Source organism: Desmodus rotundus, chromosome 4, assembly GCF_022682495.2.
Source record: "Desmodus rotundus isolate HL8 chromosome 4, HLdesRot8A.1, whole genome shotgun sequence".
Classification (NCBI taxonomy): domain Eukaryota; kingdom Metazoa; phylum Chordata; class Mammalia; order Chiroptera; family Phyllostomidae; genus Desmodus; species Desmodus rotundus.
In genome coordinates, this window is record NC_071390.1 from 82,367,268 (window position 1) to 82,384,452 (window position 17,185).

Consider the following 17,185-nt stretch of genomic DNA (forward strand, 5'->3'; position numbering starts at 1 on the left):
CCCCGCCATTTCCAAGGTGCTACACTGCTGCAGGGAGTGGGCATAGCCTTGCTCTTTATCTCGACTCTCTTCTCACCCCTTCAAAGCCCAGTCCGCTCGGGGAGAATTCGGAATCTGGCCTGGAGGCGAGAGGGCGAGGGGGGAGGGGTCCCTTAGACTGACAGGGGAAGGGAATCAGTTCGGCATTTTTTTTTCTCTCTCATGCCCCAGGGCCTGAAAGTTCTGCTGCATTTGCAAGTGGGTTGAGGGGGCGGTCTGCTACATTCCCAGGGTAGCCTAAAATTGGGCTAAGAACTTTGCCGGGAGGCCAACAACCTGAGCTTTGGCTACTCCGAGGAACGCAGAAGCCAGGCCCCAGGCACCGGTTGTCATGGGAACGAGAGCGCCTGTCTCCCCGGCGACTTCGTCCCTGGGGAGGGGGCGGGGCTTGAGGCCTATCGGACGAATCAGGCCTAGAGGAGCGCAGGGTTGGAGATCTGCTGTCCTTCAGGAGCCCGGAAAAGGTTGAATGACAGAGACGGGGGCGGGGCCGGCGCGCCGCCTGAGGTGGGACAGAAGTTGTGCCAGTAGCTCCCGCGGCCGCGGCGCTGCGAGGGTAACACACCATGATCGCTGGCCGTAGGGACGGTCGTTCTGGCGAGCAGCACTCTCTGGCTCCCCAGTGTGCCCCAGCCAGCGCCGCAGCACTCGGAGCCGACTGCAGGAGTTGAGCCGTTCCGCGCCAGAGAGGTTTGGCGAAGCCCTCGGAGGCGCGCTGAGCGCAGGAGCGCGAGCGTTCCGGGATCGAGCGGTCGGCTGCGGTCGCTGCCGGAGGGGCGTTTCCGAGGTGTGGCGGAGGAGGAGATGCTGCTCCTCTTCTCCCCCTCCCCAGGCTCGCTCTCCAGCTCCGTCGGCCCACGCCCGCTGCCGCTGGGGGGAGAAGAGGTGGTGGCTCTTCGCGCCCGCGGCGGCTGCCGGCGGCCCGCCCCGACGCCGCGTCCCCGCAGCCCTCGCCCCGCGCTCCAGTAGCTGGACCCGGTCTCCGGACGAGCGGGTAAGGACAGGGGCGGCCCTGGGCTCTGGACTGGATGTGCAAGAGTGCAAAGCAAAGTGCACTGCGCTCGCCCTCTTCCTCCTCTCTCTGCTTTTGCTCCAGCCCCTACAACCAACTCCTCTGTTGCCTTGGTGGAAGAAACTTTTCTTTGGTTTTCGTGGTGGTGTGTTTCTGTATGTCACAGTGGGGGTAGGGGGAAGATGAGATGAAGTTTCATTTTGAAGTAGGTAGACCCACCTCTTCCGTGGAAGAAAGCCAGATTCCTGGGAACGAAACCCCAGAGGGCGAGTAAGAGGTCGTGGGGTAATAGGGAGTGACATCGTCCCATCGTGCTCGTACATCTCTGCTCTGTGCGTGCTGAGGGAAGGGCTCCCGGAGTCTGTTTCTAATTTTTGGAAATGATTGTGGACATGGTGTGGTTAGAGGCCGCCCGGAAGAATGTGTGTCTGTAAGGGCTCGGGCAGGAGGGGGTGGGGTGGTGAGGACCGGGGGCAGTGGGGGCAGAGGGAGAGGGACGCCGTCTGATGCAAGCTCCGGGGCTGCTGCTCTCCGGGCGCGAGTTAACCACCTCCCCTCCCCCCGGCCCTCGCCCCCGCCGCTCTCCGCCTGGTTCTGCAGTACGGAAAGCCGGAAAGCTAAAGTTTGCTAAAGTCAAGAAAGTTCTTACGAAGTTTAATTTCCCTCTGTTGTGAATATATTGGAGGAGGGGGAGTGGTAAAAAAAATATATTACCACTGAAATAGACTCACACAGCAAGCAATAAAGGTTTCATTGGCCTTACACATATATGATCGACACCTCCACTCACTTCCAGCTAATCTCTAGGACAGCCTTGTGTCATTTTCGTTTAATTGCATCTTTGAAACAACAAACGCGGTGACTTCAGAGGGAGCTGCCCAGAGCTGATTTTACCTCTCAGAAAATGGGGCAATCGGGTTTGTTTTCAAGGCGGGGACCTAGACAAAATGTAGGACACCTGATCTCTAGGTGAAGGGCTCTGGTAACTAATTAGGAAGATTTTTAAATTTATATCTACAGCGTTTACTAAAGGACAGGGAAAAAATAAAGGTGGCAGTGTTATGAAACAAGCATTGATATTTTCCCAAATTCTTGAAGACTGGGTTCCCGGGGTCCAAGTGAAAACTTGCATCATGCTCATTGGTTGCTTGTGGTACTCCTATGATACAAATTATTTCTCGTGTTAATATCATCATTTTAAAATTAAATGCATGCATGTATTGGTTCAGTAAATTCATACAGAGGCAAATTGAATACTTTATCATTCAGTCCTAAATTTATTATACTTTTTCATAATAACATTGTGTTCTAACTTTGATGTTGTAGAGGCTTTGTGGGAAAATGTGTGGGGGAGAGGGTAGGATGGAAGCCGTTATTAAAAATAGAAAAATAACTAGGGTTAGTTAGGAAAATGGACTAATTTATATAGTCTTTCACTTTTATTTTATAATTGGGGAATTATGACTTCCTTTACCATTATGTAAAATTGTCTTTAAAATTATTTTTAATTTATTGATTTTAGAGAGAGGCTGCGGGGGCGGGGGAGAGAGAGAGAGTCAAACAGACATGGATTTGTTGTTCCGCTTATTTATGCATTCAGTGGTTCGTGTATGGGCTCTAACCAGAGATTGAACCCACAGCCTTGGCCCACGACCTAGGCGTATGGGGAGAATGCTGTAACCAACTGAACTACCCAGCCAAGGCCTGTAGGATTGTTTTTTGAATTGACATTTGCCGCACCAAAATTTTCACTTGCATGTAAAGCCTACTTATGTTTTGAAGGGTGATTACTAGCAGCCAAAAATATTTATAAATAACCTTTCAATGTCACAAGTAACACATGTACACAAACCATTAAAACCAGTGTCAATTTAAAGGATAGACTTTGATATTGTGATAGGAATCAAAATTTGTAAATACTTACATTACCTTTTTCTGTAGGCATGCTTCAAATGCAGGAAGTAAATTTGAGAATTGCCTAATCATTTATTTTTGGGTAGATGATAGGTGTCAATCTTTAAATGAATGGAATTTATGTGTTCTTTATTAAGAAAAACAGATTGAATCCTTGTTTTGTTTTATTTTCAATAGGTTAAGGATGGGATGGGAGAGCATTGTAGCTTCTTCTGTATCAATTGAGTATACATTTTTCTAGCCCATCTTATTGCCCAGCTGCAGACATAGTGGGGAAAAGGAGTATTGGTGGTTACCTGCCACTGCTTCTTCTGCATTTTTGACAGTTTGTAATTTTTAAATAAGCTACAAAATATTTTTATGGTATAATTACATTGTAATTAATATCATTTGAAATTGGAAATAAACACTACCACACTCTAAGTCTGTGTGTTTAGGAGTTACTCCTATCAACATATTCTTATTTTGGCATGTACTTATACTATTTATTAGAATAATGTGTTGAAGGTATTCTGTCTGGCCTCTGATGTAACCAAATGTGACTCATTTAAGTTAATATCACTTGACAAAGTAGGGGCCTGAAATGGAGAAAAGATGTTGGGTCCCAGGAAAGAAAGATCAGTGCTGATGGGGAAAGGTGAGGGTCCATTGCTCTGGATTTCCCAGTTTTTCTCTGAGAACCTTCCTCTTTCAATTTTAAATTAAGATGGGTTGAACAACTCAGGAACTGGATTTTCAAAACATAGCTTTTAATGAGTAAATTAAGATAGGACTTTAAATGGCCTAAGTTAAAGTTTCATACTCAATGTAAGAAATGAGTATTATCTACAAAGAAAGAAATGTCTTTTGCTGCATACTGCATCTATGCCTAATCAACAGTCTCCTCTATTTTATTTCTAGTTGAGTGGCTGCATACTAGAATCACCTAAGTAGCTTGAAGTATTTTCATGCCCAGGACTCAACCCAGACCAGTGAAACCAGATTTTTTGGCATGGAGGTGGCGGGGGGAGTGAGACAAAAATATATGTGTCTATATTTTTGGAGGTTCCCTAAGAAATTAAACATGGAGCCAACTTGTGAACCAATGTTCTACTCCTCTCTGGAAGATCAGTATAGAAAACTTGATTCCCACAAATGCAACATTTTTATGTTGAGTTATAGTTCTTTCTTCTATATAAATCACAAGTATTTTTTTTAAATAAACTTATATCTCTGAAGCATCTATGTATATGCCTATCTACAGGACTTTTTACAATTTGAATCAGAATTTAAGATACAAATATTTCCCTCGAGTTCCTCAGACTGCACTGTCCAATGTGGTTGTCCTAGTTGCAGGTGGCTAAAGTTAGTTTAATGAGATAAGATGTTCCTTATTCCCACCAGTCCTATTTTAAATGCTCAGTAGCCACTTGTGGCTAGTAGCCACTGTATTGGATATCATCGCAGAAAATTCTGTATTACCTACATATATAAAAATTTGTATTACAATTTCTCATCTGAAATGGAATATATGTAGTCATTTCCTTCAGATTTATAATTTAAAAATATGTAATTTCGATAGTTGTTATTTAAGTGAGGGAAATACATTTTTGATATTTACATGACCTTTTTCCTCAGTATATTGCACCTAGTTGTAAGCTTTTTCTATCTAAACTTCACTGAAAGGAGAAATTTTAGTGTCCTTTTGTTTATTACTTATATCAGAAAGCTTTGAATCTAACCAATGGCTTAAAATTGCCCTTGTGTATTACAACAGTTCCTGGTCTGGAAATAGAGAAAGTCATCGTTTAACTCAAGTGATGGCATTTGACTCAAGGTTTTTCTATTTAGTGAAGGTTTTTATTCCCAAATCGATACTCTTAGTTGGGATGTGATATGATGGAATTTTTTCAACAGGAAATCATCTTATTAGTTTTAACATGAACATGCAGAGAGACTTTATTTTTCCCCATATATGTTGAAACCATCCCCTTCAACAAAAAAGAGGTTTCTGAATGATTTGAGATGGTTAGAAACCAACAATATGTCATGAATTTTAATGGTGTTTGCCTCTTGTTAACTACTTATGCACAGTTTAGAAGAAACTGTACTGTGTACATCATCTCACCTGCAACAACTCCTTAACATGTATAAAAATAAATAAATAAATAAAAGTTTTTTCTATTGATTTAGTATGTTCTGATTAGAAATGGAAACAAATTGTTTTCAGTTAAAAGTATTCTTTCTTTAGTTTTATTCCTTGTCGGCAGATAGTACCTTTCCATTTTACATACACATATACTTTTTTACCTACTCACATAAGACAAATTTGCATCTAGAGTGTTGTGGGTTTTTTTTTTAAAGGATGCCCTAATGTGGGTGTGTGTGGGGGGGGAGTCTAAGGGGGATAAACAGTAAAGAAAAAAAATACAATAAAAAAATAAAAATAACCCTGGCTGGTGTGGCTCATTGGATTGAGCATCGGTCTGTGAACTGAAAGGTCGCTGGTTCGATTCCCCGTTAGGGCACGAGCCTGGATTATGGGCTGGGTCCCTCATTGAGTCAAGCGAGAGGCAACAGTCCATGTATCTTTCCCTTTATTTCTCCCTGCTTTCCACTTTTTCTAAAACAGAAGTAAATAAAATCTTTTTAAAAAAAAAGAAAGCTTCTTGTTGAATAACGGAAGGTTAGAATGATTATATAACTTGAGAATGTGGTAAAAATATTCCGAGTTGGTGGGTTTTTGGAAGAAAGATACAGCCAGGAAATTTTTTTAAATAAGGGAAGTCTTCAGAGAAATTTCTTTCCTCTTAGTACTGCTTAAGTATTATGTAAGCACTTTTTCTAGAAAAGGATAATTTTAGAAATAAACATTTAAACTATTAAGGAATGATGTTTAGGTTTTAATGGAGTCAGATGTTTATCTTTTCTGGAAAATATAATGTAATTCAGTTTTTGAAGTGAAAAGAAATAATTAGTATTTTGAAACAGGAGTTTTCCTTATTGTAAGGTTCTGAATGATAGATCCATTTCCTCTTCATTGTCTTTCGTATTCTTGATTTGTGCTGAGATGTAATTTCATGGAATTATTTGAATAATATTGATTAAATTCACTCTTTACACAATCTGTTTTAATTTTATTCTGATGCTACCTTTTATATTTAGTTTAAGGAATGAGCTTGAGGCAATGATTCAGATGTAACACATCTCAATTTTCTATGTGCTGTGTGAAAATGTACCAAAGCTAAAATGTATCCTTGTAGCTGCACTTGAAAACTGGACTACTTACTTTGTTAAAACAAAGAAAACAAAACAAAACCTAATAATTAAAAATATAATAAATAGAAACTTTAGTTCAGGAATATTCAATTAATCAAGTCAAAGCTAGATAAAACTGTTATTGTTAACACATACCACTCAGTTGAGTTCAATCATATCTTTGAAATTCTGGCACTGCTTTGAGGTGTATGGAAGTGAATAACAAATAGGATATAGTACTGTGCAGTACTGTTACTTAAGTTATAATTCAAGTTGACATATCCTCCAATGTTTATAGTTATATCATTCTTTTTAAGATTTTATTTATTTACTTTTAGAGAAGGGGGAAGGGTGGGAGAAAGAGAAGGATAGATACAGCAATGTGCGAGAGATACAGCAATTGGTTGCCTCTCGAGATACATCGATTGGTTGCCTCTCTGCTTGCCCCCAGTCCAAGACCTGGCCCACAAAGCAGGCATGTGCCCTGACTGAGAATCAAACCTGCGACCTTTCAGTGCACAAGCCGGCGTTCAAGCCACTGAGCCACATCAGCCAGGGCGGTTATATATTTTAATAGTTACAATTTAAAAATCTAGACTATATTATTCTCTATTATTAAAAGGTAATGGAGATTTCCTTCAACTTTTATTTATTTTTAAATTTTTGTTTATTTAAAAATTATTTTAAAAATACTTTAAAATAATTTAAAATATTTTAAAAATATTTTGAGAGAGGGAGGGATGGAGGGAGAGAGAGAGAGTGAGAGAAAGGGAGAGGCAGAGAGAGAGATTTGTTGTTCCACTTATTTACGCATTCATTGGTTGATTCTTGTACATGTCCTGACCGAGAATGAACCTGCGACCTTGGCTTATTAGGACAGCACTGTAACCAGAAGAGCTACCTGGCCAGGGCTTCCTTCAACTTTTAAATAAAAGAAAAATTTTAATGTGGTCATATAATATATCATACTCATCGTGTAACTGAAGACCAAACTGAACTGTTTTTAGAAATTTCATCTGAATCTTTCTTGATGTTTATGTTAGTACATCAAGATTTCTAACTACAAAAGGGATTCTAAGATTGTATTGAGATACTAAGATTTAATTGGGAAATGGATAATATTGTTAGTATACCTACAGGTATACTAACGAATCACTTTTCGTTAGTGAGCCAAACCAATTAGTTGACTGTTTTTTAGTAGCAGTAATGAATCTGGACTGATCTATCCACATTATGATGCTCAGAGCCCTTCTTAATTGTTCTGTGTTCTGTAAATATACAATGAATTCCTGTTTTCTTCCAGGCACTTTACTAGGCTCTGGTGATTCACAGAAAGGACACATGTCCAAGACAGCAGATAAATGGAATAGTCTGTGGCCACATAGCTTTAATCATCTGAGTTCATGCCAACTAAATTGATCCATTGACAGGATATATTGACACAGAACAGCTGTGAAGAGAAAATTAAAGAACATGTAAATTTGCCTTGTAAAACTCTGCAAACACACGGGTAACGATCTGAACATGCATGGTGCTTGGCACAGCTGTAAATGCTGTGTTGACCACTCCTGTTTGATTCACAGGGTCAGTAGAGCATGGTATTTAGAGCATAGACTCTGGAGCCAGGCTGCCTGGGTTTTGACTTCTGACTCTGATTTACCAAATTTCTGACCTTGAGCAAGTTTCTTAAACTCACTGTGCTTTAGTTTTTTAATCTGCAAAATGAGGATAATGACCGGGCTTCTTTTATGGGATTGTTGTAAGGATCAAATGAGTTAATACATGTAAAGCACTTAGAGTAGTACCTGATGCATACCAAGAATTTAATAAATATTAGCTATAGTTATTTTTGCATATATTTGATTTATAGCAGGTTTTTTTTTTAACACTGAGTAAAGGTGATATATGAACAAAAATGTGGTTTTTTGTTTCAGACTTATGGTCCTACTTTGTTCCTTGGGCTGCATGTTTCTTGGCCTCCTTGGTATATGTAATGTATGCCTGATTTTACACATTTCATGGAACTTGTGAAAATAAATGTCCTCTTCAGACTACTCATTTTAAGAACAGTACATCTTCTGTTTTGGAGTTACTTTTAGAGCGTATGGCATGTGGTTTTGAATATCTTTCTAGCGGCACATCTGTTCTTTGAGTGGTTTTGAGTCAATTAAATACTATATTTACTCATGTTTTAGGTGAGTAGTAAAGAGTATAATTTGAATTAAAGTGAAAAATGAGCCCTGGCTGTTGTGGCTCAGTGGATTGAGTACCCACCTGTGAACCAAAGGAACACCCATTGGATTTCCAGTCTAGGTCACATGCCTGGGTTGCTGGCCAGGTATCCAGTAGGGGGTGCGCAAGAGGCAACCTCACATTGATGTTTCTTTCCCTTTCTCCCTCCATTCCCCTCTCTAAAAATAAATAAAATCTTAAGAAAAATAAAATGAAAAATGATTATAAAGTAAAAGGAGTGATTTTTAAAAAAGATTTAATTACTTAATTTATTTTTAGAGAGTGGGGAAGGGAGAGAAACATCGATTAGTTGCCCCTCGTGTTCCCCCACTGGGGACTTGGCCCTAAACCCAGGCATGTGCCCTGACCAGGAATCTAACCAGCGACCTTTGGTTTTGCAGGATGATGCCCAAAATACTGAGCCACACCAGTCAAGACAAAAAGACTGATTTTTAAAATATGGCTATAAACATAATTAGAAAGGATAGTCCCAGAAATGTTTTTGATAATATTATGTTTGAAGACATGGGTATGTATCTTCCCAAAAAGTGTGTTTGGAAAGGTGGTAACACTCCCAGACTTAAAAATTCTAGTATGTATTTAAATGTGCATGTTCACAGTTTCACAAACACAGAGTTATTTAATATTTGTGAATGTTAGGTTGCTATGCCTCTGGGAGTAAGTGTTGTGTAGCATAATCTAAAATCGTTTAGAAAGTATTTGTGGCACATTTCCCAAGAGATGCTATGACCTTTAGAACCTGTAATATGTTAATATACCTTGTGAACCTCCAAGATGATATCATGTATATCATTTTTCATTTATTTGACAACTTAACTACAGAATTCATAGTACATCTTTTACCATCTCTCATAATAGGAGCACTGATTTGGGAAATGCTGCTTTAAATATTCTTTGTGTGTGCCCTATCCAAGACCATTGCAATGATTTGTTCTGCTTCCTGCAGTTACAAATTACATTGGGTTGCTAATACAAGACACCTAGCATAACAGTGGACTAAAAGAAGGTAGGGATTTATTTTTCTTCTAACATATCGTAAAATCCAGGCATAATCCTCCACAGCTGGTATGGCAGATTCAGGATATGGCAATGAACCCAGACATCCTAGGTTTCTTCTCTACCTCCTTAGTGCATGGCTTTCATCCTCAACATGACCTCATGGTCACAAAAGGGCTCCCAGAGTTCTATTCAAAATGTCCTTTCAGGAAGACAGAATATGGAAGAAATTGGGGAAAATGGCAGAAAAGGTGTGCCTTCCAGCTGTGTCAAATTCTTGTAAAGAATTTTCTTGAGAGCCTTACCCAGTGACTTTGGTTTATATTGGCCACTCTAAATTCAAGGGAAGCTGGGAATTGTAGGTTTTTCCTGGGCATTCGGCTGTCCCAAAGCTAACTGAAGTAAGTAGATATTTGGGATCCAATTCTTTTCTCTCCAGACTTCCTGATATCTGATCTACATTTGTTTCCAGTTTAGTGGAATTTGGTTGTAATACACATAGTTGGGGGGGTTGGTATTACTGACTTCCCACTTCATATCTAACACATAAACAATGTTGATTGAAGTGTATTGACCTAGACCATACTTAAGAAACTGGATTCACTTTCTGTGTAGGCTGATTTATAGACAGTAAGATTATTTGGTACTTTTATACTTCACATTGTTTGATAGTTAGTTCCTTGAAATAATATAGCTCATGTATACAATTTTAAAAATCATTACTCAATCTACATTGAAATATTGAGTTACTGTTACCCTTTAACAGGAGAAAATTAATGTATTTCTATCTATTCTTAAATGTTGTGTTTGTGAAAACTAAATCTAGGTATATCTTAACCTTACCTTCTCACGTGAATAGAATCTTTTTAAAAAGAGCAGTATTACCCTGGCTGGTGTGGCTCAATGGATTGAGTGCCAGGCTGCAAACTGAAAGATCACCAGTTTGATTCTCAGTCAGGGCACATGCCTGGGTTGCGGGCCAGGTCCCCAGTTAGGGATGTGGGAGAGGCAACCTATCGATGAGACTCTCACATCAGTGTTTCTCTTCCTCTCTTTCTTCTTCCCTTCCTCTCTCTCTAAAAAGTAAATAATTAAAATCTTAATAAAAAAATAAAAGGAGCAGTATAAGGAGGAACAAAATATTTTAATTTACATAGCAATTATTAAAGAGAATTCCACAGTCTGTGTTGGAATCTAAGTTCATGAAATTGTCATGAGCCCTTAAAACAATTGTTCTTGCGAAGGTGTAGTGTATTTTTAGACCCTGTGCCAAGGTCTCCCTCTACTAAACTGTGGTCTTCATAGCATCAAGTTACAATAAACTGTTGAGTAAAGATAATAAAGTATCCTTTTGAAAAATCTTAAAAAATGTTTAAATGCTCATCACAGCATTATTTGTAATGCTATAAAATTGGGAACATAAATAGCTTATAGAGGAAGAATGGCTTAAAGCATTCTTACAATGGGATATTGTGATCATCAAAAATTAGATTGATGAGAGGAGTTTTATATCATAGATATATATTAAATAGAAGAAAGATAAAAGTAAATAAAGTGTGATTATAACCATAGTTTTTGTTTTACTTTATTTTTTATGAAAACTTTGATTTTTAAAAAGACCAAAAAGAAACAAAAATGCCAAAAATGGTGATATATAAGGGAAAAACCAACCTGTGTTAGGATTAGAAGGATTAGATTGTGAAGAATTCATGACATATAGAATTTGTTCTGTTGAGTTGAGAAACAAAATTATGGTATTTTGCCTGAATACATTTTTTAAATATGGAAGAGTCTTAATGATTATAATGCATCAAATTATCATAGCAATACTTTAGACAAACTAGATGTTGTACTTGAGCCTAGGTTACTGCTTTACAGGATGATTTAATAATAATGATAATACACGCTCATAAAATGTACTGTTTAATGTAGTGAAAATTCAATTTCCCCAAACAGCCTTAAGGTAGGTACTACTATTATCTCCATTTTTACAGATAAGGAAACTGAGGTAAGAGTTAGACTAATTTGCCCAAATAATATAGACATGTAGTTAAGTAGTTAAGTGGGAGAACAAACATTTTGTTTTTTTAAAATATATTATATTGATTATGCTGTTACAGTTGTCCCATCCCCCCTCACGTTATTCCCCTCTGCCCTGCACACCCCCTCCCACCCACATCCCCCCGCCTTCAGTCCATATCCATGCGTTGAACATATAAGTTCTTTGGCTTCTACATTTCCTATACTATTCTTAACCTCCCCCTGTCTATTTTCAACTGAGAACCAACATTTTGAATCTAGTAATGCTATCTGATCCCAAAGCCTGAGTGCTTAATCACTACACACTATACATTTTAATTGTGAGAATCATCTAACTTTTAATTCAGGGTTAGAAGTAATGATCTTATAGAATCAACAGTATGGGAAAACATATTTGCCAATGATACCTCAGACAAGGGCCTGATCTCCAAAATATATAAAGAACTCACACGACTGCACTCCAGGAAGATAAACAACCCAATTAAAAAATGGGCAAAGGACTTGAACAGACACTTCTCCAAGGAAGACATACAGAGGGCCCAGAGACATATGAAAAGATGCTCAGCATCACTAGCCATCAGAGAGATGCAAATTAAAACCACAATGAGGTACCATTTCACACCAGTCAGAGTGACCAACATAAACAAATCAACAAACAAATGTTGGAGAGGATGCAGAGAAAAGGGAACCCTAGTGCACTGTTGGTGGGAATGCAGACTTGTGAGGCCACTGTGGAAAAGAGTATGGACTTTCCTCAGAAAACTAAAAATGGAACTGCCCTTTGACCCAGCAATTCCGCTGCTGGGATTATACCCTAAGAACCCTGAAACACCAATCCAAAAGAACCTATGCACCCCAATGTTCATAGCAGCACAATTTACAATAGCCAAGTACTGGAAGCAACCTAAGTGCCCATCAGCAATGAGTGGATCCAAAAACTATGGTACATTTACACAATGGAATTCTACGCAGCAGAGAGAAAGAAGGAGCTTATACCCTTTGCAACAGCATGGATGGAACTGGAGAGCATTATGCTAAGTGAAATAAGCCAGGCAGTGAGGGACAAATACCATATGATCTCACCTTTAACTGGAACATAATCAACAGAAGAAAAAAGGAAACAAAATATAACCAGAGACATCGAAGTTAAGAACAATCTAACAATAGCCAAGGGGGAGTGAGGAGGGGACAGTGAGGAGAGGGGATTACAGGAACTACTATAAAGGACGCATGGACAAAATCAAGGGGGAGAGTGGAGGTGGGGGGAGGGAGGTGGGTTCAGCTGGGGTGGGGTGGAGGGATGGGGAGAAAAGGCATACAACTGTAATTGAATAACAATAAAAATTAAAAAAAAAAGTAATGATCTTATAAAGGTGTAGTCATTAAGAACAGTTTATGTTCCAAGTCTCTATTCCATTTTTAGTGCATTAAAAAGTGTCCTTCCATTTGGTTGACAGCTGTTATTCACAGAGCCCCAGACTGTTGGTAATTGCTATCAAAGTTTCTTCTTCTTTCAATTGATTCTTAGTAGGCTTGGATGCCTTGTATGTGGTGGTATAAAAAGCATCTGCAAGGAGAACTACAGAAGTTTCTAAATTTTGGTTTATAATAGGGTTTTAAAATTCATTCACAATATAATTGGTTGACATTTGCTCTTATTTGGATTAATGGAATTTGTATCCTGGAGTTCTTAGACACATAAAATTGAAATCACTATTAACCATTTCCCTTAACTGTCTTTAGTTCCTTTTTTCACTTACAGAATTGTATTCTTATGCAGATGATCTAGGTGATCATGAAGTTCTTTTGTTAAGTAAACAGTTTTGTTGCCCTTGGAAAGGGATGAATTGTGCAGACTTTAATTATTAAGCAAGTGAAGTTTCTTTTCCTTTTTTAGAAAAAAAATTCTATTTATTGATTTATTTTTTCTTTTAGAGAGTTAGGGATGGAGGGGGGGGAGAGAGAGACATCCATTTGTTGTTCCACTTATGCATTCATTAAGTGATTCTTGTATGTGCCTGGGATTGAACCTGCAACCATAGCATATGGCGGGGGGGGGGGGGGGGGGGGGGGGGAATGCTCCAAGCAACTGAAGCACCTGGCCAGGACTGTGGCCAGGGCTGTTTTCTTATTTTTAAGTATCTTACTTTTTTAGAATAGGCAAATTGTGTATTGTACATGATTAAAAGTACAAAAACTGGAAAGTCATCTTTCTATTTCTACTTCCAGTTCCCCTCCTTGAGATGCTCTTCCATAGCCTTCATTTTCAGTAATATTACCAAAGCCAGGAGGAAACATAGTATTAATATAGTTATTAATGAATACTGTGCCCAACTGATGTGAAACTTTATGTGTCCCCTATCAGTATGCAAAAAAGTTCTTTGCTTTTGGAAAACAAATATATACAAAGTCTTTTTTTATATATATTGAAGTGCATCTTCATGTTTCTGATTTTTTTCCCTTCAGATTAGACATTAGACATTTCTCACATTTTTGACCTGTTAATCTACATGCTTTTATTAGCAGTTAAAAATCTGTGAGCAATAAAAGCAAACTGGCTGTCTTAATACTGCTTTGTTTGTGAAGCTGAAAATTTTCTTTTCACTGAGGTTGGCAAATATTGGATATAACTGAAGTTGGATCACTTTACCGATGAAATGGGTATTTAGATCTATTTCAAGTATTCTATTTTATAGAGCACTGGGGTGCAAAGAAACCCCAAATGTTGAAATTTTTGGTGTATAGCAATTTTTAAAAACAGGCTTGCTCTTCTAATTTTCTTAGCTTAAGGATAAATGCTAAAGACTAAATACAGAGTTACACTTATTGTGTATCTAAAGGTCAGATTTTTTTTCTGCTTAAATAGAGTGTGTCCGGAGGAAAAGTGTGCCAGAGCATAATTTTCTAATAACTTGGTTTTAGCTCTTTCTAATTATGTTGCCTTTAATGTGTGTCTTACGAAATGTAGTTAAAAGGTAGGGTACATTGTGGTTTCCAGAGTGAGTTATATCCAAACTACCTATGAATTTGTTCAAAATAAACATTTTGAGATACTTCCTAGACCCCCAGGAATCTATAGTTTTCCTACAAATAGTAGACAGTAAGTCCTCTTTTCTCTTTTCAGTGTATCTTTCTAGAAATCCTATCTTCCCTTTAAAAAATAATAGATGTTCTGGCTATGATTTTATACATTTGTTCTGTAAGTTTAAAAATCAAAGTTAATTTTTGGGGGTATTATTATATGTGCCCTCGACAGGTATCATTAGCCTAAAAATACCTGGAGGGGCAAGAAGGGCCAGGGATAATTGGTGGGGGAGGAAGACAATGATGAGTGATAGACACTCTGGTCAACTAAAGGGCTCAGGCTCTGCTTCCCAGTTAAGCACTGTTGTATCTCCTTTTTCTTCAAGATGTTTATATTAAATCCCTCTAATTGTGAAATCTAATTTATAAATATTAGCCACAGATTTACACTTTTATAAAATATGGTGTGGCCTATCACTCCATAGGCCAAATACAACAACATGAATGCAGGCCAAATAAAGCCATGGGCACCAGTGTGCAAGCTGTGCCCTAGATTATCTTAACCACCTTACACTTGCATGAACTTGTCATATTTTGTTTTGAAATTTATTAAGGGATAATAACGATGATGCTTCCAGCTGGCTGCTTTAATTATTTCACCTTACCATATTAGTTAAGTAAACATTGGAACTTTGTGCGAAAGAAGAGAACAAAACATATGGAGATAATGTCATGTGTAAATATCTCAGACTTGACTTCCATGAGAATTTTATTGTCAACCCCTTTCTCTCTCAAGATCTGCCACTCTTCCTTTTCCTGCCTCCACATTCAGAATCTCCCTGCTCCTCCCATGAATGTTCTTTTCATTTGTAAGAACTATAAAAGGGAAATCTTTCTTATAGAAACTATAGAATGAAAATCATTTTGTGACTTACTAAGCTGAACAAACTTTAAGACATTCTTCCCCATGGCATTAAAATTCCTTAGCTTTAATACTGTTTCTTTCAAATGTGCTGTTTACACAGAAGAATGACTGCCTTTAAGACGGTTAATGAAAGGACCCATACAGAAGCAATCTAGATGGGCAGCCTCATAACCGTGTAAGATTTGACCCCAGTCCATTAGGGATGATTGAATAAGATGCCATTTACAGTGGTTCAGTACAGAAAAAATAAAATAAGTGGGAGAAACTTCTGCTTCTAGCCAAGTTGAAGCAATAGGAACAAGATTTACCCTTGTACCCACAACAATTAAAAAATGAACCAAGCATGTGAAGCAACAATTTTCAAGACCCTGGATATCAGGCAATGAAAGACAGTGATGTAACCCTGAGAGTGAGAGACAAAGCGAGCCTTGAGATTGCCCAGGTTACTAAATTGAAGAGACTTTCTAGACTTGGTGCGTGCAAGGTGTGGGAAAACATGTGCAAAATGGTAGACTTTCTGAATTTAGAATATGTTCCTTAAAGTCTAGGGAGACACAGGCAGCTAGACTTAACAGGACAGAGTACTGGAGAGGTAAGAATTGCACAGAGAACCCAGGAAAGCTATAGGGGTCTTCTTTGAGTAATCAACTGAGTACTCAGTAGCACTTACATATGAGGACACTTCTGGAGCTGGACTAAAGGGAACAGCACTTGTGTATCCATGGCTGGGAGTAGTGCGTGTTTCCACATACCACACTGGAAAACCTCAAGATTCGTGGAGCACCAGGTAGAGTACCCAGGATAATTTTTCCCCAGTTGTGAGAAATAATTAGCCCTTGACTGAGCATTGTCTTGACCAGCCTAACAAATCTTAAAAGTTAGACCCAAAAGAATCAAACTTTCCAGTTTTCAAATAATTTAACTTCATCCATGAGCAAAACTCAAGAATATTTATAAGCATACTCAGCATCCAACAAGATAAAATTCACAATTTATAGCATCAAATCAGAAATTTCTGGGTATGCAAAGAAGCAGGAAAATATATCTTATAATGAGAAGATAAAGCAATCAAACTAACTCAGAACTAACAGGTTAGAATTAGCAGATAAGTATAATAAAATTACTATTATAACTATTTTCCAAATATTCAAAAGTTAAATAGGGACACATTGAACTTCTAAAGATGAAAAATATAATGTCTGAGATGAAAAGTACACTGTATGGAATTAATAGCAGATTAACCATCTAGAAGAAAAGATCAGTGAACTTAAAGGCATGCTAACACAAATTATTCAAAATGCAATAAAAATAATTTAAAAAGTGAACAAGTACATGATTGAATTTTGGGATACCTTCAGGTGCCTAATAACATGACATCTGAGTTGCTAGAGGAGTGGAGAAAGAAGACATGATGGCAAAAAGTATTTGAATAAATAGTGACTGAAAGTTTCCCAAATTTGATGAAAACTATAAACCCACAGATTTCAGTGAACCCCAAGGATAAGAAATGTGAAGAACATTACACCAAGGCACTGTTGAAAACCTGTAATTAACAAACAAACAACAACAACAACAACAAAAAACCCTTAAAGGCACCCAAAGAAAAAAAGACATTGTATAAAGAGGGTATAAAGATAAGGATGACTGTATATTTCTTGTCAGAAACAAGCAAATGAAAATAATGCAACAACATCTTTGAAGTCCTGAAACTGCCAACCTAGAATTCTATACCCAATGAAAACATC

The 17,185-nt window shown here is 38.2% G+C and overlaps 1 protein-coding gene across 12 annotated transcripts in view; it reads left to right on the forward strand.

The window, feature by feature from the left end:
- The first annotated feature begins 570 nt into the window (after positions 1 to 570).
- PTPN13 (protein tyrosine phosphatase non-receptor type 13) overlaps positions 571 to 17,185 on the forward strand; it is a 193,936-nt gene continuing 177,321 nt past the window's right edge. For 10 of the 12 annotated variants that reach the window (XM_024574843.4, XM_045183695.3, XM_045183694.3 and 7 more), the window contains exon 1: positions 571 to 1,033. The gene's annotated coding sequence lies outside the window, so the exon portion shown is untranslated. The remainder of the gene's footprint in view (positions 1,034 to 17,185) is intronic. The other 2 variants (XM_045183698.2, XM_053922473.2) reach the window with 2 other exon arrangements.